Below are 22,780 nucleotides of genomic sequence, written 5' to 3'. Positions count from 1 at the left end.
CTAGTTACCCGAGGAAGACAAGGGGAAAGGGCAAAGTAGGTTCAAGCCAACGCGGAAGAACGGTTTTAAACGGAATGTCAAGTCGTTGAAAGTATCCGGCGGGAAGTGTCGATGGCATTTTGCGGCGCTGACATTTCTCACAAGCCGCAACGTATCTTCTTACTGAGCGTACAAGCCCTGGCTAGAAGAAGCGTCGGCATATGAGGTCGTAAGTGCGTGACACACCAAGGTGACCGACAGTCGGAAGGTCATGAAGTTCATTGGAATTTCCAAGCGAAGCTGTTTCGGAAGGACAAGCAGCAGGGCAGGTCCATCCGGCTCAAAACTTTGGCGGTATAATACACCATTGTGGAGCACGAATGAGCGATGGGACTGATTGAAAGATGGTCATTCGAGGTGTTCAACGATAGCGCACAAGTACGCATAATGGCGCTGCTCTTCACCAATGGAGGCCATTTGCGAAAGGGAAAAGACGCAAGACTCGGTGTCGTTGTCAGGCATAGTGCTCGACTCAGAAACCGGGTAGCGGGACAGGCAGTCTGCGTCCTTATGTAGGCGTCCGGACTTGTATATCACCGTGTCGGTATACTCCTGCAGTCGCAGAGCCCAGCGCCCGAGCCAGCCGGTAGGATCCTTCAGTGAAGTAGGTCAACATAGCGCATGATATTCAGTTATTGCAGAGAAGTTTGTGCCATATAAATATGAGCGGAACTTTGAGACTGCTCAAACAAGAGCAAGACACTCACGCTCTGTAATGGAATACTTGCGCTCAGCAGCTATGAGGAGGCGGCTAGCGTAGGCGAAATCTCGGTCGTTTCCCCGTTGTCATTGAGCTAGGACGGCTCCGATGCCGTGACCACTAGCACCAGTTCGGACTTCTGTTGGAGCGGATGGGTCAAAGTGAGCCAATATAGGTGGAGTCGTAAAAACCGTGACTAGATGAGAAAAAGCAGCAGCTTGGACGGTACCCCACGTAAACGTGACGTGTTTCTTCAGAAGCTCAGTGAGAGATTGAGCGATAGTTGCGAAACCTTTCACAAACCTTCCAAAGTAGGAACAAAGTCCTACAGAACTTCGGACGTCTCTGACTGACCGGGGTACAGGAAAATTGGTGACTGCACTTATTTTCTCCGGGTCCGGCTGCACACCAGATGCGTCGACAAGGTGGCCCAACACCGTAATTTACTGGCGTTCTAAGTGGCACTTCGACGAGTTTAAGGTGGTAGACCACCTTCAAAAGTGATTTTTTTGCGAAATAAATTTTTAGGGTTTCCTTTTTCATGCACGCGCAAACATTCACGTATAAGTTGTAAAAACATTATCCTTCTAGCGTCATAAGTTTGCGAGTTACAGCAAGTTTTCTATATCCTATGCTTCTATAGCAAAACCGAAACTACATTTCCAACTGTGGTTTCCATTTCGAAAAATCGCTTTCAAAAGCAAATGTTGTTTTGTCTATATTAATGCTATTCAAAATACTTTATGCATTTTATTGTGATTGTTATATAAGATGATGTCATTAAATACAACTTTGTGTTTAAAAGTCTTCGTTTATCTCTAACAGCAACCACAAGGGGCACGCATGATGCTCCTCGGAATTTTTGTTGTTTGCTTTGGTCAGGCTACGTCTGGCTTCGTTCTGCAATTGTTACACGTGTCAATGCTACTAGGGCTGTATCTTTAGGCCACCAGGACCATATTACGACCAACATGGAGAAGTGCAGAACACAGAAGACGAGGAAGCGCAAGTTTGCTGGAAATCGCTACACGAAGACGAGCCTGCCTACTGACAGAGACGCCGGTATTGCGGCGACCGCGAAGAAGCTTGAGGCGCTTCTTCGCGGTCGCCGCTTGCATGTTCCAAACGCATGAACACAACACTTAAGCTCGAGGAACGCTCTCACCAAGGGATATGCTCGTCTTCTGTGGTCGTGTGTACCGACTCTGGGTTCAAGCGCCCATTTCATAAGTCGAGAAAGGTGGATCGTGCCAATGAGAACAATGTACGTCTGATTTACGCGATGCGCCAGTTAGGAAAAAAGCAAGCTGGTGCGAAAACTTTTTCCAAAGTGATGAACATGCCTGCTCCTCCACGTCACTCCTCCACAACAAATTGTCATCTCGGCTTTCAGCAGCGGCAGGAGAAGTGGCGTCGAAGTCGATGACTAATGCTGCTGTGGAAGTTTGTCGTGTTGTGGGGAGTGCCGAGTGTGGTGTTTCAGGTGATGGCCCGTGGCAGAAGCGTGGCCACTCATCTTTGAACCGTTATGTGTCTGTGATTGCTGTTGACACGGGAAAGGTTATTGATGTTGAGGCCCTTTCTAGTTCGTGTAAGTCTTGTAAAACCAAAAGCAAGTTGAGGCAGGATAGTGCTTCGTACCAGGAATGGAAGGCAAACCACACTTCCTGTCAAGCAAACCATGAAGGAAGGGCTGGCAGTATGAAGACGATTGGTCTCCATACTGCTAACGAATATTACTCCGAATATTTGAAAGGTCGAAAGGCAAAAGAGATTTGAAGTACCTGCATTACTACGGCGATGGTGATCCCAAGAGCTATGCCGCTGTCAAAGACATGTACGGAAAGGACAGTGTGCAGAAAGTGGAATGTATTGGGCATGTTCAGGAGCGTGTTGGCTGCTGCCTCAGAAAACTGAAGAAGACAGTGCGTAGACTCAGTGGTAAGGGAAAGCTCACTGAGGCCCTCATTGACCGCCTGCAAAACTACTATGGCATCGCCATAAGGGCTATTGTGGGCAACCTTTCTGCAATGAAAAAGGCTACCCTTGCCAGTTTTTTTTCATTGCAGCTCTACCGACAAGCAGCCGAGACATGGCCTGTCTCCACTTGAACCGAAAAGCTCGTGCACATACCAAAGGGTCAAAGCACTCGGCAAAGGGAAATATGTACACAAAGGAGGACTTCCAAATGATGTGTTCAACAAAGTTAAAAACTGTCTACAGTGATCAGTGCTCTGATGAACTTCTAATGAAGTGCCTTCATGGAAAGACTCAAAATGATAATGAGTGTTTCAATGGTCTAATATGGCAGCGGACCCTTAAAAAGGTCTACGTAAGCTTGCCTGCAGTAATGTTTGCCTTGCATGATGCTAGGGCACACTATAATAATGGCAGTGTAAGCACCCTAGATATCCTGAGGCAAGCTGGCATAGAACCAGGGTACCGCACGACGAAAGCTTGCATCGCCAGGGATCACCAGAGGATGCCGAATGCTAAACGCAAGTCAGCGGATGGGACAAAATAGGCCAGGAAGAAAAGACGAGCAACCACCCGAACAAAAAGAGACAATAATGCTTCCGCAGAAGGGCCCAGCTATGAATCTTGTGCATTTTAGGCCTGCATGCGAAGATTGTTACCCTTTTTACAAGCTCGGAATTGTTTGCCTAAGTTTTTCTGAAAATAACAATTTGCTCTGTATGTTGCGACACAAACTTTCATAACGCATTTCTCAGCGTATACTTTGAACTGAAATTTTGCACAATAATTTGCAACATATATATCTGTGCAGTGAACTAGAAATAAAGAAATTCGTCGAATATTTTTCAGTTCACCACTAATTTCTCCAACAGGTTCAGTCTAAATTGGCTCTTTTTCCACGTTTTTTTTTGTTTTTTTAGCATTACTTCCTTGATATTCACTGCATATTATTTATTCTAGTTCACTGCATAGCTCCAGCCATTAGTTACACAAATTTCTAAGCTTTACTTAATAAAGGTACCCATTAGTCACTTACCACAGCTGGCGTGGCTAGCACATTTGAATGTGATTTTCGACACAGATTACCTCCCAATAAATAAATATTCAATATTTTGCACTGTAAATAGCTGGGTAAACAAGACATGCTGGTTTTGAGAAAAAAGTTATTTTAACGCTGCCTGCCCTTGAAGAAATTTTTGTTTTTGAGTGGCCTACCACCCTAATTGAAGGCCTGCAGTGCGGAATAAGTCGAGAATAGCTGACAAACGCTGAAGGTTCGTCTCAAATGTTGGGGAATATACAATGACATCGTCACGATAACAAAGACATGTTGACCATTTGAACCCTTGTAGTAGAAAGTCCATCATGCGCTCGAACGTGACTGGGGCGTTGCATAGTCCAAACGGCATAACCTTGACCTGATATAGACCGTCTGGAGCTACAAACGCAGTCTTCTTTTGGTCTTTTTCGTTGACAGCGATCTTCCAGTAGCCGGAACGTAGATCTATTGAAGAGAAGCAACGGGCGCAGTAAAGACATTCAAGAGCGCCATAGATGCAGAGCAAAGGGTAAACGTACTTTTTCGTGATTCTATAGAAATGGCGGTAATCAATGCAGAAGCGTCACGTGTCACTCTTTTTAACGAGCACAATGGGGGCCACACCTCTCTCCGCCAAAGCTGCAGTCGCTGCTGTCATGGCTCTCGCCACACCAGCGGCATCTAAGAAGAGATCGGCACCCTCTAACGGAATGTCCATAACGCCGACATTTCAAACACTGTGTGGGTTTAGGGGAAACTCGCCCTACCGTATGAATCACTGACCATGCCTTAATTTTTTGAAGGCCGGACTGTTCATAAAAAGGTCACTATCACCGACTGGGTTGGTGATTTTCTTTTGCCAAGTATACGGGTGCACCTGCCCACTCAAATTACAACCGCCACCGAAAACAAAGCCAGTATCTCTGCAGGTTTCAGACTTGTGTCTTCATTGCGGACTATTCCTTTCGAGCATGTGAGGTGTGCTTAAGAGAACGGGCTCACAGAATGCTCTGCAAACGTGCAGCAATACAAACCAGTTTTACGGACGGAGTCTCACGCTTGTGACAGTCTTAGCAGCTCTTAACGTAGTTTTTTCTACAGTGCAGGAGAGTTTAGGCAAGTAGTATATCTGGCGCATACGCGCGGGAGTTCACGTGAACACAAGACGTCTAGAAGTTGGTTTTTTGTTGCACGCATTGAGGATATTTTCTCCCAATGTAGATGACAGCACCAGGAGACATGTATGAGCACTGACGTGAAGGCTGTGCTTGTAGAAGACGTTGCGGAGAAAGAATGTTGAAATGGCAATGTGCGCGCGAAAGTTCTGTGCAAACGTAAACTCATCTGGCCAATGCTGAAAAACACAAAGTTTTGTGAAACGAAATTTAGGCTCAGTAGTGACATGCGCTAATGAGAGGTAGGTGTTCAGTAAACTTTTATTTTGTTGAAGATAAGTGGCAGCCAAATTTATGAAGTACGCATATGCTGCAACACTTCGCTATCTTTTCTGCCGTTCTTGTGTCAAGTAAAAAAACTAGGCCGTTTCTGCACGGCATCTGAAACGCTCAGCAGCAATTTTAGCTCATTTCTTTAGATACAAGCGTTTATATATATTGAAAATTGCGTTTTTATAATTTTACAACAACTAGACCTGTTTCCGTCGAGGCTGGTTTTGTGTCGTAAATACAAAATTATAGCCATCATGAACCTACAGGTGCTCAGTCACCACCTGAACATTCTTTCAGGTGGTGAACTGAAGATCTGAGACTTAGGGGGAATTGTTCGATTTCCTTAGCGCAAACAAGATTTGGGAAATATATGGCATAGGTGTTATTTTGGAAGTTCACTATATGTGAAAAACACAAAAAACATCATCATGCACCTACACGTATTCAATGAGCGCGGAAGTGTTCCGTACAAACGGTTAACGTACGGTAGGAGTCGAAATGTTCCCAGCAGAGCTAGAGTTACTCAGTCTTGTGTAACTTAGCGAAGCTGCGCAATTTTTTTTCGAAAGAAGGAAGGCATTCACACGTACGTCAGTATTGCTTTAAAAAAGATGACGTCACTGACTACCCATCTACGTGTGCGCGTGTTTGATTACGACGCACAGAACAGAGTGATTGACGGGGCATCCAAGGTACTTGCGCTTGAGTACGGTATAGAAAACGACGTAACTCACAGCACAGCGATTACAGAACTTGTTGTCCAGATGAGGCAAAGGGTTTTGTTTTGGTCTAGCCAAATGAAGTTTTGCTGTAAGAACGCTTTGACTGATTGATTGATATGTGGGGTTTAACGTCCCAAAACTACCATATGATTATGAGAGACGCCGTAGTGGAGGGCTCCGGAAATTTCGACCAACTGGAGTTCCTTAACGTGCACCCAAATCTGAGTACACGGGCCTACAACATTTCCGCCTCTATCAAAAATGCAGCCGCCACCGCCGGTATTCGAACCCACGAACTGCGGGTCAGCAGCCGAGTACCTTAGCCACTAGACCACCGCAGCGGGGCGTAAGAACACTTTGCCTTTGTGAAGAATTGAGCTTTGCAGTATCTCAACACAACAATAAAAACACAAAAATGCGCAGGTAGAGATCATTTTTACTGCTGCAACTGGGCTGCGCACAACTTCTCTGTGTGCAAGTTGTGAGGTGCTCCTCTGAGCAATTCACCTGGGTTGTTATATACTAACTTTATTTTATCCATAATACGTGGCTCTGTGTCGCAACACCATTCCTTGATGAATCAGTCGGATAGCTTTTTCTAAGCATTGAGAGCCCTATGATGAGTCATCAGGACATTTTTCCCACTTTTTTTAGGTAAAATAGTGGTTTTATGTAATGTAACTCATATATGCTGTTGCTTTGTGGCCTATGTGCTAATATCACCGCTTGTTGTAGTATAAATGTTCAAGATTGATAGATTTGTGGGGTTTAACGTCCCAAAACCACCATATGATTATAAGAGACGCCGTAGTGGAGGGCTCCGGAAATTTCGACCACCTGGGGTTCTTTAACGTGCACCCAAATCTGAGTACACGGGCCTACAACATTTCCGCCTCCATCGGAAATGCAGCCGCCGCAGCCGGGATTTGAACCCGCGACGTGCGGGTCAGCAGCCGAGTACCTTAGCCACTAGAGCACCGCGGCGGGGCGTAAATGTTCAAATTATAAAAACAACGTACAGATGACTTTTGGCGTAAATGTAGCTAGGTGTGCTGTAGTCGGCAAGCCGGGAGCTGACCAGACGTGCTTTACCTTGGCCTGGCCACGTTAACGAAGGTATACCGCAATATTACGGTGACATATGACTTCTTTTCTCAATAAAAAAATTCAGCAGCACATTTCGGCCTGCAGGCCTTGCATGTTAGCACCACGTAGATGTTATCTATAATGGCAAGCATGTATTTTGTTTTTAGGTGCAGACTTTCTGTTCAGCGAGTGCTAGAAAATGAAGTTCCCTGCTCAGTGGTTCTGGGTGACACCTTGAGACTCCATTACGAAATAAAAGCAAAGTTGTTGTAGAAGCCGCATGTGATCTAAAATGACCACACAGTTAATGTATATGCTTAAAATCTCCTGCAGAAATAAGCTTCTCTGTGCTCCAATAAAACTGCAGTTTATTTATAATAGGCCAGTGTCATACCCCTCCAAGTTTGAAAGGTAGCTCCCAGGAAGCTGGAGGTGGAACTTTTTCAGCACACACAGGCACTGCGTAAGAATAAATATCGTGGTATGTAATAAACTACTATGTTAGTAATTAAAAGAAAAATGATTTTTGTGTTAGAAAAACAAATTAGTAGAGTGAGTCTACTTATATATTGTACTTTTGTATTCATCTTGCTCATTACTAGGAATGCCTCGGCAGACTTGCTGGAGCAAGAAGAAAGAGGACCGATAACCACAGTTTTTTTTTACTGAAAATGTCAGCCAAATAAAAGGAAAATCATGCATCGAAATAACGATGTATTAGCAAACGAATGGAAATAACTATTGCATTTTGCATCTTTGATGCTTTCCCTACCAAGTACAAGATGCATTCATTCACAAGACATCTACCGAAACCACCGAGACGAGAAACCAGTGTTTTGTTGCGATGCCATCAAAGTGGTCTACCTCATGTTCCATGGTATATACCGGAATTCTTTGCTTGAGCAACTAGCTCCATATGTAAAAAAACAATACTTCTTCCAAGCATCAACTTCCGTTCATAAATGACTTTATTTTGTAATCAGCTCTTATAAAATTATATTTACGCGTGTATGCTTGTGGGCACGCGTCCACAACAGCTGCGCTAAAAAATGCTTGCTCGCCAAAGCTTCGTTGAGCTCAGATGGTGGAATTATTTCTGTTCTCCGCTGCGTGCGGCAACGACTACACTTAACAGCTTATCTTCGCTGACCTCTTCTTGTCGTATCGCATTGGACGCGGATAGCACTAACGTATACGCTCGATGCACTCCTAATGTTCTACGGTATCATCCTGAACGGCGGCCTTTCTCGCCTCACCTACACCCCACTACACAAAGTACTTTCCCAGTACCACCAGAATTTGTATCTAGCGCTAACGGAATGCTCTCACCTTAATTTTTTCTGCACCTCTTGCCATTTTCCAACCCAAGGCGTACTCTCCGGCCTTTCGCCTCTCTAGCCGCTCTCGCGTCAATGAACACCTTATTTTTTATCATTAAAACACTTTCGGCCCCTGCCTCTTTACACCAAGGTTGCTACAGCGTGAGGCTGGTTTTACCTACACCGAGCCAGCTCTGGAACTTCGGCTGGTTACCTGGATGAAGGAGAACGTCTTGACTAGGCATGAATCTGAAGCAAATACCGTCATCCTGAGGGCCACCCAGAACGCTACAATTAAAAAAAACCGAATTGATTTATGTCGAGGTTCACGAAAACCTCACTGACGTTATTTTTTACTTAAGCAAAGTCGGTAAAATTTACACAACAGGTAATAAAGAAAAACAAAAAAAAGGTTTGCTGACTTCCATAACCTGGGAATTGATACACTGAGCGCTAAGCAAGCTACAAAATTTGACTAGCGCTGCAGCTACTGCACCATCGATGCACATGCACAATAATTAATAGACGCACCTTGTACCTCTCACACCATTTATTTACAGCAATTTTAGTAGTGGCAAGGCGTCGTTATCTAAAACAGCTTTACTGAAGTACTGCATTATGACAGAAGCATGCTGCCAGAGGAAACACTAGTTTGGTGGCAACGCAGGCTTTTGGGGAAATAATCAAGAAATATTTACGGTAGCTGCAGTAGCGCCCGTGGTCATTAAGTTCAGTGAACAAGAAGTATGTTCTTTGCCTTTTGCGCCTCGATTCGTCGGAATCGCAGTGGAACTTCTGCATGAAACAACGATGTTCCTTCGTCACCTACTGCTTCGAGTGCTATAGCACCAGCTAATAAAAACACTGAAAGAAGTGAAACAAGGAGGCAATGACGTCGGTAGGCAAGTGTTGAACCCTTAGTGATTAGGTACAGCGTTAGATACGCTTGTCGTTAGGACAATGTCTTCCAGCTTGCATGACCCAAGCTGGGAGCTGTGCATCAGCAATGGCGTTGGAACGTGAGTTACACGTTTTCTTAAAGTGTTCAAACTACAAAATATTCATTCAACAATATGCGACAAAGAACACTCTTGTTTAGTTTCTTACCCACAAGATTGGTGGGCAAAGGGTCAACAACGACATTCAGGAAAAGCATTGCCTCTTTTAGTTAGCATAAAGTCAAAATTTCAAAAGGCTTTCGCTTTTTCCATGACTCGTAATGAGCATGCACTTCACAGCGAGCGGACGGAATGAATCTTAGCACCAAATTCGGGCATTGGGCTGTTTTGATTATCTATCTATCTATCTATCTATCTATCTATCTATCTATCTATCTATCTATCTATCTATCTATCTATCTATCATCTATCTATCTGCTCTAGTCCAGACAGCAAGACACTTTTCGACGTCGCTATGCTCTGCTGACTGCACCGGTAAATACTATACTCTACACCGAAAGCTGTTATGAGATCAGAGAACAAGTCACGTGGGGCGCCCTACTTCTCCGCCACCACCGCCAATGTCCGTAAAAAATTTCACAAGAATTAGGAGAAAACCCCGGTGTATAAGAAACACCAAGGACACAATAGGATTTGAACCCAGGTCCACGGCGTACAAGTTCAGTACTCTACCACTGACTCAGCTGGAGTTTGGGACTTGTTTGAAAACTTGCCTTTTGAAGACTCGATGTCTTGAATGGAGTCTCGCTAATATAAAAAATAAAGCGTTTTAGAATATTAAAGGAAGATCCAGGCGACACACAATGCTAACGGCGTAAAAAGTGTGCCATCCAAAATCCAACCCATTAAAAAACTTGTTCTTGTTCACCTATTAACTTCAGCCATAGTTCTTCATCGTCGTCAGCCACTGCATAAAAATATTGCAGAATTTTCGAAACAAGAGTGAAGCATATACTACGCTTTTCGGAAGAATGGTGAAGGATAGTACAGTGAATGTCAGCTTACTACACATCAATCATGATTATTTAGGACATAGTGGGCACCCAGCAATTGTCCTTGTAGCACTTACTCGTAGAGTGTTGAGAAAAGGCTCTGAAAGGCCGCTCTTCGAGCTTTCGCTGCGACAGTGCTACAGGTTCCGCACAGACCTGCGTTTTTTTTAATCACGTACTACTTGTGCAGTGCCTTTTCAAGCAAATTGAATGGAGTCCTTGAGCAATTCCAATCCCGGCAGAAAGAATACCTTGTGAATTACATGTTTATGTAACCAGTCTGTCATTGTTGCAACTTTCGACGGAGAGGAAATTGCGGCATTTACGCGCGACTCAATTGCACGAGACGCGGTTCTGTTTTCTTTGCCTCGACACAACCTAAATTCAATGCTTAGCATACAATTTAACGCTATATTTCCTCATAACGCGAAACAATTGGACCATAGAACCTGAATGACCAGTTAGCAGATTATCTAGCTCACCCAGAGATAAGCAATATCATTGAGATTGATGCATCTGTGTCAAAAAAAAAGGCTGGGATTGGCATCTTCTCTCCTTCTTTTGACTGGTCCTTTTCGATTCGACTACCAGATTATACCCCTGCATTCATTGCAGAGTATTGGCTATTGTTCTTGACCTACGCAAATTGCCCTCAAACGAATCATCAGCAGTTATTATTACAAATTCGTTATCAGTATGTAATGCACTTTCTTCGGCAGCAAATGCAGAGCTGATGAATGCGTTTCGGCATTTAGTACGAAAAAACGTAAAAAAGACTGCATTTGCTAGGGGTACCAGGCTACCGCGGATTATAAGTGAATGAGATGGCGGACTCCTTAGCAGCCGTATCCCTGAGAGGGTCCACCATCCCAGTTTTGCCAGATACGGCTTACGTGACAGCGCTAAAGTTCCGAAATGCTTGTATGCAATGGAGAATATGTAATTTGGATAAATTTGAAGATTTCGAGCATTTAAGGTATTGCTGGAATAAACAGTAGTGTGTATCTTGCCAGTTAGAGGTCACTTACACCAGATTGCGCTGTACAGTTCCACGACTAAATTATTACCTCAACAAAGCTCGACACAAAGCGTCACCGCTTTACATTTTTTTCAAGGAAATTGAAACAATTGAATATCTTTCTTTATTTTGTCGTCGTTACTCTTATCAGAGATAAAGATCTTTAGTAGCCTCAATACAAAAGCTAGGAATACAAGTAAATCTACTTTCATCACTTGGCGGCACTTCATTTGGTTACTACCACAGGCATATATGCTCCTCTGTGTTTGAATACATGAATGCAACAAACAGATTCCCGTGCTAGTGAACCCTAACCTTTTCAGATCTGTAGTTTATAATTTGTAACGATGTCTGTCAATAACAAGAGATGGTTTCACCGCTTGTTCAGCAAACATTTTTGTTATTTGGCAGTATTATCTTTAAACTAACTTTTCAGATTGGCTTTATTTCATTTTAGTCTCATTTAGGTATCCTGCCGCCCGGTTCTTGGCCCATCCCCCTCTGTGGGTGAGCGCCATTCATCTGAGGTCATCAGCATCATCATCAGCCTGGTTTACCAGCAGGTCAAAAATAGGTTGGTAATAAAGCATTTCATTCCTCTACAGAAGACATTTGTCTCTACAAAAGTGGTACCGGAAACCCACCGGGAAACATCCAACGACTGCATCCACAGCGACCGAGGACAGACAAGCGTATTGTTATGATATCTACCGGCTAGTCACCCAGGCTGCTACAACTCAACCTACCATCATTATGAACTTGCTTAAAGGCAAGTGGAAAGCTCATTGTACGCTTTGGACGAAGCTCGTAACTGAAATCGAAGCAGCTATTTCAAAGGACGCAGCAAGCTTGCACAATCTTCAGGTGCTCGCAGGATGATTGGGAGGCTTCACGGGCGAACATAAATCTATTGATAGAGAGATAGAACCGCAGTTATCAGGCCCTGATACTGGGCGAAAATTCCTTCGGGCTTCCGAGTACACAGACAAGGCTGCCATCTAGTTGTCTAAACTTAATTGCCGGATTCTACAGTTGCGGCCATGGGCAGAACATCCACCGCCAAACCTAGCCGTTACCGCGACACCTACACCGACCTCTAATCACAGCATACGATTTCCGCGACTAGAACTACTGAAGTTTACCGGAACACCTTGCAACTCGCATCCCTTTTGGGAACAGTCTCTAAACGTAGTGACGGATGTACACAAGTTTGCCTATTCAAGACTTGCGCTGACAGGCCCCGTCACTGCTGCAATTAACGAATCAGCTGTGAGTTCAAGGTGTTATGAAGACGCACGAGCCATCCTCAATGCCCGGTTTACCAAGCAAGACATCATTGTCAAAGACCACATTGGGCACCTTATCAAAAAACAATCCGTTCAATCAACCGCAGACGTACGCAGATTGCGTCGCTTGTATGATAACATCGTGGCTAATATTTGTGGTCTATGGACGTTGAAGATAACAGAGGAGTCGTTTCCGACAGTTCTACACCCGATCATCTTCCGAAGTTTACCGCGAGAACTGATACTCGAGTACTGCCGGCGTGAACAAACTCTCTTCGCCTAGAGGAAGTGACGGAATAGGTGAGCAAGCATCTTCCGCACCGCAGAGTAGCCTACAATTGCTGCTTGAATTTATCCGCAGAGAAATATTGATTTGTGGGGTTTAACGTCCCAAAACCACCATATGATTATGCGAGACGCCATAGTGGAGGGCTGCGGAAGTTTCGACCACCTGGGGTTCTTTAACGTACACCCAAATCTGAGCACACGGGCCTACGACATTTCCGCCTCCATCGGAAATGCAGCCGCCGCAGCCGCGATTTGAACCCACGACCTGCGGGTCAGCAGCCGAGTACCTTAGCCACTAGACCACTGCGGCGGGGTTTATCCGCACAGAAGTGGAAGCACGAGAGCACTGTCAGTCTTTGGGCATTGACATTGACCGAAACCAGCGAGATAAAGCAACTGAGACACGCAGAACATATCACAAGATATTAAAACCAATGACGTCGAAACCAGTAGCCTCTCAGTTTCAGGGTACCGCACAAGAACCATTTGTTTCTTCTGTGACAGCGACGAACAAGCTGCCGAACAATGCAAAGCCGCACTCCCTATCACAGTCAAGAAGGACAAGCTTCAGCAAAATGGACGCTGCTTCAGATGGCGCGAAAATGCCACAGAAAGGTCAGCTGCCGAAAATATCATCGACGACGCGCGAGGTCCGGGTGCGAGCCAGGCGTCGCGAGTTCCGATTCCGAGAGTGTGGCAACGCTTCTTAAGCTGCCAGCAGTCACGGGACAACGGCTCATTTATCTTCAAACCGCGACCGTAATTGTGTCTTTCGGTCAGACAAGAACAATCAAGCGCATTTTTTTGACGGCGGAAGCCAGAGGACGTTCGTGACAACCGACTTGTAAAAAAACTGAAGCACGAAATGACGAGCCACGAAAATTTGTTGGTGGGATCCTTCGGTAGCTATTACAAGAGAAGCTTTAGGAGAGTTACAGAGCACCTCCGCGGCTCAATCAAAGAATCAAGATACGCATTGATGCACTCCTCGTAGAGAGGATCTGTTATCAACAAGTTCCATTACTTCGAGGCAGCCCACTTAAACAAATGTCCACCTGTGGCCTTGTAATTTCGCTGTCCTTGTCAGCTTCTTCTGTCCGTCCGTGTTTTAGTACGCTTCAACAAAATCTTCAATTATGAACTTAATCTAACTGGCCCAGCTTGCCATCTCGTTGTAATTGCCCGTTTTGATTTGCCAGCCAATCACACTGACGAAACGTCAATAGCGATCCTAATTGGAGCTGATTACTACTGGGAATTTATGACAGGCCAAACAAAGGTAACAAACCAAAAATTAAGGGCTGCAGAAACAGTGTTCGGCTGGACAGTTCATGGACCCGCTACAAATAATTTCACCCAGCTGTGCACGGAAGCTATGATTCTGAACGTACAAACTCACCTCGTTGATGACTCAATCGAAAGGTTTTCTAATGTTGACTCTGTGGAAATAGAATTGTCAAACGAAAACGAACATGTTCTCACATACTTCAAGGAAATCGTCAACCAAGTGAATAGTCGCTATGAACTATGACTTCAGTGGAAAACGGATATTCTATGTGACAACAAAGCCACAGCACAAAGACGGCTTAGTCAGATCACAAAAAAGCTTCTTCGAAACTCTGAGTCACTGACATCTTATCACACGGCCATCTACAAATATGCCAACAATTGCATGGCTCAAGTGGTCCACGACACAGTAATCACAAAAGGTCCAGTCTATGATATGCCTCACCACGCCGTAATTGGAAAAGACAGGTCAACAAAGACACGTGTTGTCTTCGATGCTTCTTCGCATGCAAAAGAGCACATTTCTCTCAACGACAGTATCCACAGTAGGCCCGAACAAAACGCCGAACTAGTAAGCCTATGGTTGAGCTTTCATCGGAACTTCATCACTCTTGTAGCTGACATTGAACAAGCATTTCTGCAAATTTTTATGAACAAAGGCGATGGTGATGGCTTGCAATACTTATGGTATGAGAAACCTGTTTTGACTGAAAAGCCACTCCCAAAGATGATCACTTTCCAGATGACACAGGACTTTTTCGGTACAACTTCAAGCCTTATTCTACTTGCGGCAACTATTCGACATCATTTAGACAAGATGTTCCCGGAGTTCCGTGCTACCTTCTAAAGGCAGCAATATTGCGTCTATGTAGATGATATAATAACTGGAGCCGACAATTTTGATGAAGCTATCAAGATGTGCGCGGAAACAACAAAAGTATTTGCTGTCGCTGCCTTGAACCTTCAAAAACGGGCATCAAACGAATGAGCATTTCTCAAACACTAGCACTTGAAACAAGGTTGCGAAAAGCTTCCTGTCAGCAAGCCACTGCGTGTTTTCAAGGTTGTTTGGCTGATTTGGCATCCAGATACCGTCAAGGTGTCCTTTTCTCTGGACTTGTATTAACATTTCTGCAATCTCGCATTGACAAGAAAAGCTTTTCTCTGCAAGAAACCGCAAGACTGTACGACCTATTGGGATTCCTAACCCTGTTTTCAATCATAGCAAAAGTTAGCTGTCAGCATATCTGGAAGCTCAGCGTCGAGTGGGCACTGTTCTTCCACCTTTACTTCCAAATAAATGAAAAAGGTGATATGATGAGCTCCATATTCTTCACGGCATCGAACTAGCTCGTTTCTATCTGCACAAGTTGGCACCACAGACCAAGAACAGAACGCTTCACGTGTTTGCCGATGCAAGCCTATCCGGTTACGGCGTGGTCGCCTACCTGTGCACCTTCAATCATGAAAAACGGGCTCATTATCAAATGATCCTTTACAAGGCTCGCATAGCCCAAATAAAAAGATAAGCTTGGTCCGATTGAAGCTTCTAGCTTGTTTATTCGCGTCAAGACTGTACAAACGCGTCAAGCAGCCCATTCCAGATTCCTTCAGAAGAGTGCACTTGTGCACGGACTCAATGATAACGCTCCACTAGATCAGAGGCGACGGTCATCGTTGGAAGCAATTAGTACGCCAAGGAGTGGATGAGATTCAAGATTCTACAAACAAAAATGGTGCAAGCACTGTCCAGAGAAAGAAAACCCTGCAGATATGATAATCAAGGGATCCAATGCCGAGCAGCTTGAACCTTCCCAGTTGTGGTGGCATGGACCTTTGTGGACCATAAAGGCACCGAATACTGGCCGCAACAAGTAGGAGCACCTTCGGACTTCTTGACCAAAGAGGACAGGAAACCACGCCACGTAGATGTCCACGAACCACTGACTACACTTACAACATCATCCCAGTTAGCGCAACCGATTATTGATGTCACTAATTACAGTTCCACATATTGTTTACACTGGATCAGTGCCTGGATCTTGCAAATCGTCAGCGAACTAAAGCATTAAAGCAGCGCAACAGGATTTCTCACTTTCCACAAAATAGTTGTAGTAGTAGTGGTTCGTAAGGAAAAGAAAAAAGGCACCTAATTTCTGTCTGCCTATAGGCGACACGGCGCAGTGCCTTATAGGGGTGGGGGTAAGGAGAGATAAAAAGAATAGAAGGAAATAGATGAAGAAATAGAGAGACAAGCGACGAAAAATAGAAGGAGATTTGAAAGTGGGGATCCGGTCGAAGCAGTCCAAGGGCGGGGCACCACAATGCGAGAGCTGCACGGCGTCAGGAGAGCGCGGAAGGTGAACCAGTCGGCGGGAGCTAGGCTGTCGTCGGAGATCACAAGGGCACGACCGCCTAGCTTGAAATCCTGCGAGCGAATCACACAAAATAGCTAGCACTGACAAGTACTGGTTGCTCCAAGTTCAAGCAGAAGCATTTTGGGAAAGAGATAAGGGTGATTTGTAGAGGCTAGCAGCCCTCCGCGACGTCACCTATACGTAACACCTCGACTTTTCTAGACAACACTAATATTTTGTGCGTGACAGGACGGCTTTGCTACAGTGAAAAACCTCATTCTGAGTGAAACCCAATGATTCTTTCGAAAAGGCATCCTTACTTGGAGCTCATAGTTTCTAAGCACCGATGCGATTTCCATATGCTGGTGTACGAGGCACGCTCGTTGACTTACAGGAGTGCGTTTTGGATTCTGCAAGCACGGCAGCTAGTCAAAAAAGTATTCGAGAACTTTGTAGTTTGTTTCCGTCAGCATGCAAGACCATTTCAGGAATGAACCCCTTCTTTACCTCCCGACAGAGTCAATAGAGCCGAATAATTTCAAGTTGTACGAATTGACTTCGCTGAACTGCTACTCATCAAAGTTGCCCGATTATTTAATAAAGCTTACATTCTACTCATCACATGCGTGGTCATCAGAGCCATTCACATCGCGCTGGTTGAAGACATGTCTGCTTTCAGTTTTCTACATACCTTTCGCCGCTTTGTTTCACGAAGAGGGATTCCTGTGACTGCATACTCCGACAATATTTTCACGTTCAAACGAAGCTAAGAAGAACAATTTAAACTACGGAAAATCATGTGGGCGAATGCATACGCATACAGCAAGAATAAATGGAAGTTTATTGTCGAGCGAGCACTAAGGTTGGGGGAACTCTACGACCGTCCACTCAGATCTGTCAAACTAGACTAGAAGAAAACACTAGGACACCGCATTCTCTCGAAGGACGAACTTGTCACGACTCTAACACAATTTGAGGCCATTGTAAACTTAAGGCCAATCACCTACATATGCAGGGGCATCCAAGATCCGGAACCCCTCACACCAGCGCATTTCTTCACAGGAAAGCGGCTTGTCTCGATCCCAAGCTTGACGTCGTCTGAGTTGTTATCGTGCCAACTGAACCAATTATGGAAGCAGAGACCGGACCATCTAGAGGACTTTTGGCGACGATGGGAAAAGGAATACCTTCAAGGACTGCGATCATCAGCTCAGCAAAGGCACCGCGGAAGTGAACATTAAAGACGTCATACTTCTTGAAGACAGCCTACAATCCCGCCAACTTCGGAAGCTAGCTAAAGGGACTGAAGTCCACGCTGGCGGCGATGAAAAATAAGGTAATGTACCGTCAGACTTGCAGACGTACGCACCTACAACGACCTACCAAGCTGCTCTAACCTTTAAAAATTCACCAGCTTTAGCGAACTTTGTTTCTGCGTGGGGCATGTTGTTGCAACCTTCGAAGGAGAAAAAGTTGCAGCATTTACACACGACTCGATTGCTCGAGACACGGTTCTGTTTTCTTCGCCTGGTTAACTAGCAGGGCGAGAATAAGTTGGCAATAAAGCCTTTCATTCCTCTACTGAAGGCGTTTGTCTCAACAGTCATTTATGCAAACTCCTGCAAGATGTGATGTACAAGCAAATAACAATTTGTGTAGCCTGCGTCATGGCTTTCGGTGTGGTTAGAGAACTGTCACTCAACATATCTAATTACATTATGACATTAACCTTGCTTTCACAAAAGACATAAAGTAGGTGCACTCTTCTTGCACTACTGGAAAGCAATCAAAAGAGTTACGCATTCAGAATTATTGTATTAGGTGAACATTTTTTGTAATAACTTTTTAGCTTTACTTTAATAATACTTTGTTTGCAGTTGTTGCCAATATGCCCTTCTTCAATTTGCACAACTGTCCAGACGTAAAATTTCTTGGGGAGTTTGTCGGAGTTCTATACTCTGTGATGTCACTGCACGTTAAAGAACACCAGATCGTCAAAATTTTCGGACCCCTTCCACTACGGCGTCTCTGATAATCATATCGTGATTTTATTACGGAAAACGTGAAATAATAATAATAATAATAAAAAAAATAATAATAATAATAATAATATTAATAATAATAATAATAACAAAATTAATAATAATATTAATATTTTAATATAATATAATGATAATATATTAGTATTATCATTATCATCACCAATTTTATATTATTATTATTATTATTAATATTATCATCATTATTATTATTATTATTATTATTATTATTATTATTATTATTATTATTATTATTATTATTATTATTATTATTATTATTATTATTATTATTATTATTATTATTATTATTATTATTATTATTACACGTTGACTTCCATTCTAGGCACTTTGCCTTTTTCCCTCTACAGTAGCGGTAAAAATACACCTTTACGCTGAGGAGTGCATTTTTCCTCATGTAAGTTTTCCTCTCTCATTCAGCGTTATACTCTACGCAAACATTTTTCGAGTTTATGCGAGAGGGTTCAATTGTGGTGAATGAACAATAAAGCTTAAAACCTTTCATCATGTCGTTTGACACAAAGATCACTTGCTCGGCTTTCAAGCATTCTTGTGTATTTATCATTCTACAGCACGTTTCTGCAAACGAGTGATCCGGCATCCTTGTCACTGTACAATTTTCCAGTTCGGAAGAAACTCAAATAATGCACAGTGAGGCTGTAAAAAGTCCAAATTACTTGTGCAGAGTATAGGGCATTGCCCAAAACAAACTAAACCCATTAGTTATAGTGCTCTCGCATAAAGTCCTTAAAAAAATGTGACATCAGGTATGTGCCCATGTAGAATCAGGCTGGTCAGTATTAATACTATCGCTTTATTATGACGCACCATAACCTCACTTGGGTCTGCTCAGTTTAAGGCATCTTTCTGCCCCTCGTAAAATTGACTGTATGAAACTCTTACAATTGCTGTTTTACTAATCGCCTTATTGATCAACAAATATTCGTTTACTTGTAAATCTATAGCGGACGGAACCCCTATTGTCACAAAGAGCAGTATTGGGCTAAATTCATTGGCGATGTGCCCTCGTTCAAATATTTCCATGCGCAGACTTCTTTTTTTCAAGACTAGTCAGTCTTGAAATAATTTGCCCAGTACGGCCCCTGATTTGACAAAACATTCACGGCTTCCACGTGTGCTCACTGTTTCTCCTGGCTAGCAACCATCTTGCCGGAAATATTCCTGTCATGTAACTTACGTTCACGCCATTCAGCACGCTCATAAATGTTTGAAAACACCTTATAAGCTATTTTAAGATTAACAGATGTCGCATTACCATCTTGCGGTGCTATAGCCGAATAATTTTAGACGCATGTGCGGAGCTTGATTCATCGCCTCTGGGTTGTTGGCATAAAACACTACAAAAGTGCGATGTATCTCTTTCTACGCATTTGTGTGTAGCTAAAGACGCTCGCTAGTCTTCGTCTCTAACCACAGATAGCGCTGGAAGTATGGTGCAGCAGTCAATAATTGCGGGAAAATAGTTTTGGTGTTGTTGCCCCAGAGCAACAGCAGACATAACAGCGTTGTTCATCTTCGAAAAATCTCGACTTTCAATCCTTCCGATCCTTGTTAAACATTATGCACGAGTGCTCAAACTTGTTTTTTATGCATGATGCGCTTCTCATAATTATATGTTCCTTTGCAACACAAAATATTAATCTCTCGAATAATAAAAAGTGAAGACTTTAGCATTGCGAGAGGAAAGGGAGCAGGCTGTCGTACGCTGCCGTCATCGCTGGGCATAACGCATGCAAAACCATATATAGCATAGCTGGTTTTAGCATAATGAGAAATGTTTTTGCTCATTTCCTAGAGCACCTTGCTCATGATACAAAGTGCGTGCATCATTTCTATGGCTTGAGAAATACATCAGTACAAAACCTAAAGGAAGAAACAAGCGGAAAATACGGTGAACAAAAAAAGTAGGAGAAAGAACCCTATTAATACATACGAATACCAATAAAAACACGCAAAACTGGAAAAAAGGTGAGAAGAAAGAAAGGAAGAGAAGAAAGAAGGGAGCACAAAAAAACGAAGGTAAAAAAATTGGCAGATTCCACGTACAGTTGGAATCGATGATATGCGAAGCACGAATGGGAAATGTTGATAAGTCACTTTATTATTAGCACAACGTTACGAGGAGGACGTATATGGTGCCGCACATGACTTCCGTGTCATCATTATCAGGTTTGGATGTGTCGTTTACCTTCATCATTTATTCACGTCACATAATACCCAATTTTTAGCATCTGTGGAGCTAGCGAAACAGCCGTGAGCAAGCTATGAGCGAGGCATGTTGTCATGTTCTTACATGGCACGCGTGTCAGGATTATCGTGTTTGCACCAGCCATATATTTTCTCATCCAATGGCGTCACGTAACACCAAATTTGGTATATGTCGAGCTAGCAAAACGGCCGTGAGCGCATCATAAAGGGCACATTATACTCCAATGTGGCATTGACGCGCTCGCACGCTGGGCACAGCGGCGCTACGTCAGCAAAGCGCGAACACTCTATAGTCGGACGCCAGGCAGGACCTGTGTCCGTCATCCCGAAGTGCGACATGCTGCATATCGTGCCGATGCGTTACCCAGACAACACCACGCCTCCCTCTTTCCGTGGCGGAAGGACGCCGAACGCACTGAAAAGCGCATGTGTCAAAGCAACACAGCACAGCGTGCGCCTGCGTGTACATGGCAGGACCGGCGCCTGGCGTGGCAACGCCGGCGTGACGTGACGAAATGAACGCCGGCGAACACGCGCACCGCATCACGTCAAAATTTATTGGTGCCTTGACTGTGGCATGTAGTCATGTTTGCACAAGCAAGCGTTTCATGATTATCATGTTTGCACCAGACACATAACTTCGTCATCCATTGGCGTCACGTAATACCAAATTTGGCATATGTGAAGCTAGTGAAATGGCCGCGAGCGCATCATCAGAGTGACAGGTAGTCATGTTGTTACATGACACGCATGTCGTGATTATCATGTTTGGATATGTCATTTACGTTGTCGTCCGTTCTCATCATTTATTACTTAGTTTGGTACATGTGAAGCTAGTGAAACCGTCGTGAACGCATCATGAGCGTGGCATGTAGTCGTGTTGTAACATGTCACGTATCTCATGTTTATCATGTTTGCACCAGTAACATACCTTCGTCATCCATTCACGTCCCGTAATACCAAACTTGGTATAAGTGACGCTAGCGAAACGGCCCCCAGTGCATCATTAGCGTAGTGTGTAGTCATGTTAATAAATGACACGCATGTCATGATTATCATGTTCGCACCAGTCACATACCTTCGTCACTCATTCACGTACTGTAACACCCAATTTGGTATATGTGACGCTAGCGAAGCAGGCATGAGCGCATTATGAGTGTGGCATGTTAGTCATGTTACAGTACACTAAGTCATGATTTTCACGTTAGGGCCTGCCGCTTGTGTTAGCCATTCAATCATGCCATACCCTACCAGTTTCGCAACATTCCACGTGAACGAAACCACCACAAGTGCTGCAGGACCATGAAATGTAAATGATGACAATTTTGACACACATGTCATAATTTTCATGTTATGACTAGTCGAATATGTTCTTCATACAGTCATGTTATGCCATACCAAGTTTGGTATTGATACGACTATTGAAACAACCAGGAGAGCTAAAAGTCGTAGATAGATAGATAGATAGATAGATAGATAGATAGATAGATAGATAGATAGATAGATAGATAGATAGATAGATAGATAGATAGATAGATAGATAGATAGATAGATAGATAGATAGATAGATAGATAGATAGATAGATAGATACGCTCTAAGTCGCGGAAACTTGCTAAGAAATGCTTCGCATTTGAAAAGAACACAGCCCTGCCTCACGCTTGATTCAAGCTGGGCCCTTCAACGGCGATTCTGCCTGAATATTTTTCTTCATCTGTTTTGTGCACGCTGTATATCGTTGTCCTTCCTTCTTTCTACAGTCCTGTAAAGAACGGCTTTGTGTGAAAATAATAAATAAGTAAACAATGCAAGGGTATTCAATAGTAACGCCAGGTAGTAAGCAGGCATCCGGTATAGACCAAAATACTCGAGCGGCCCAGCATCTACAGCTCGTGCACACGCTCGTGCCTCACACTAATAAAAGGTCCTACTGGTCATTGTTTTGCGAATTGCCCACTACGATACCCAGGCGATGAAGA

The 22,780-nt window shown here is 43.8% G+C and overlaps 1 long non-coding RNA gene across 1 annotated transcript in view; it reads right to left on the bottom strand.

Moving 5' to 3' along the window:
* Nucleotides 1–7,361: 7,361 nt before the first annotated feature.
* Nucleotides 7,362–22,780, bottom strand: part of LOC119168642 (uncharacterized) — a 73,633-nt gene continuing 58,214 nt past the window's right edge. Inside the window, exon 5 of the long non-coding RNA XR_012884262.1 lies at nucleotides 7,362–7,470. This is a non-coding gene — a long non-coding RNA (uncharacterized LOC119168642). The remainder of the gene's footprint in view (nucleotides 7,471–22,780) is intronic.

Source organism: Rhipicephalus microplus, chromosome 6 (assembly GCF_043290135.1).
Source record: "Rhipicephalus microplus isolate Deutch F79 chromosome 6, USDA_Rmic, whole genome shotgun sequence".
Lineage (NCBI taxonomy): Eukaryota > Metazoa > Arthropoda > Arachnida > Ixodida > Ixodidae > Rhipicephalus > Rhipicephalus microplus.
Note: the sequence above shows the minus strand (reverse complement) of the source record. Positions and strands in the feature narration are given on the sequence as shown.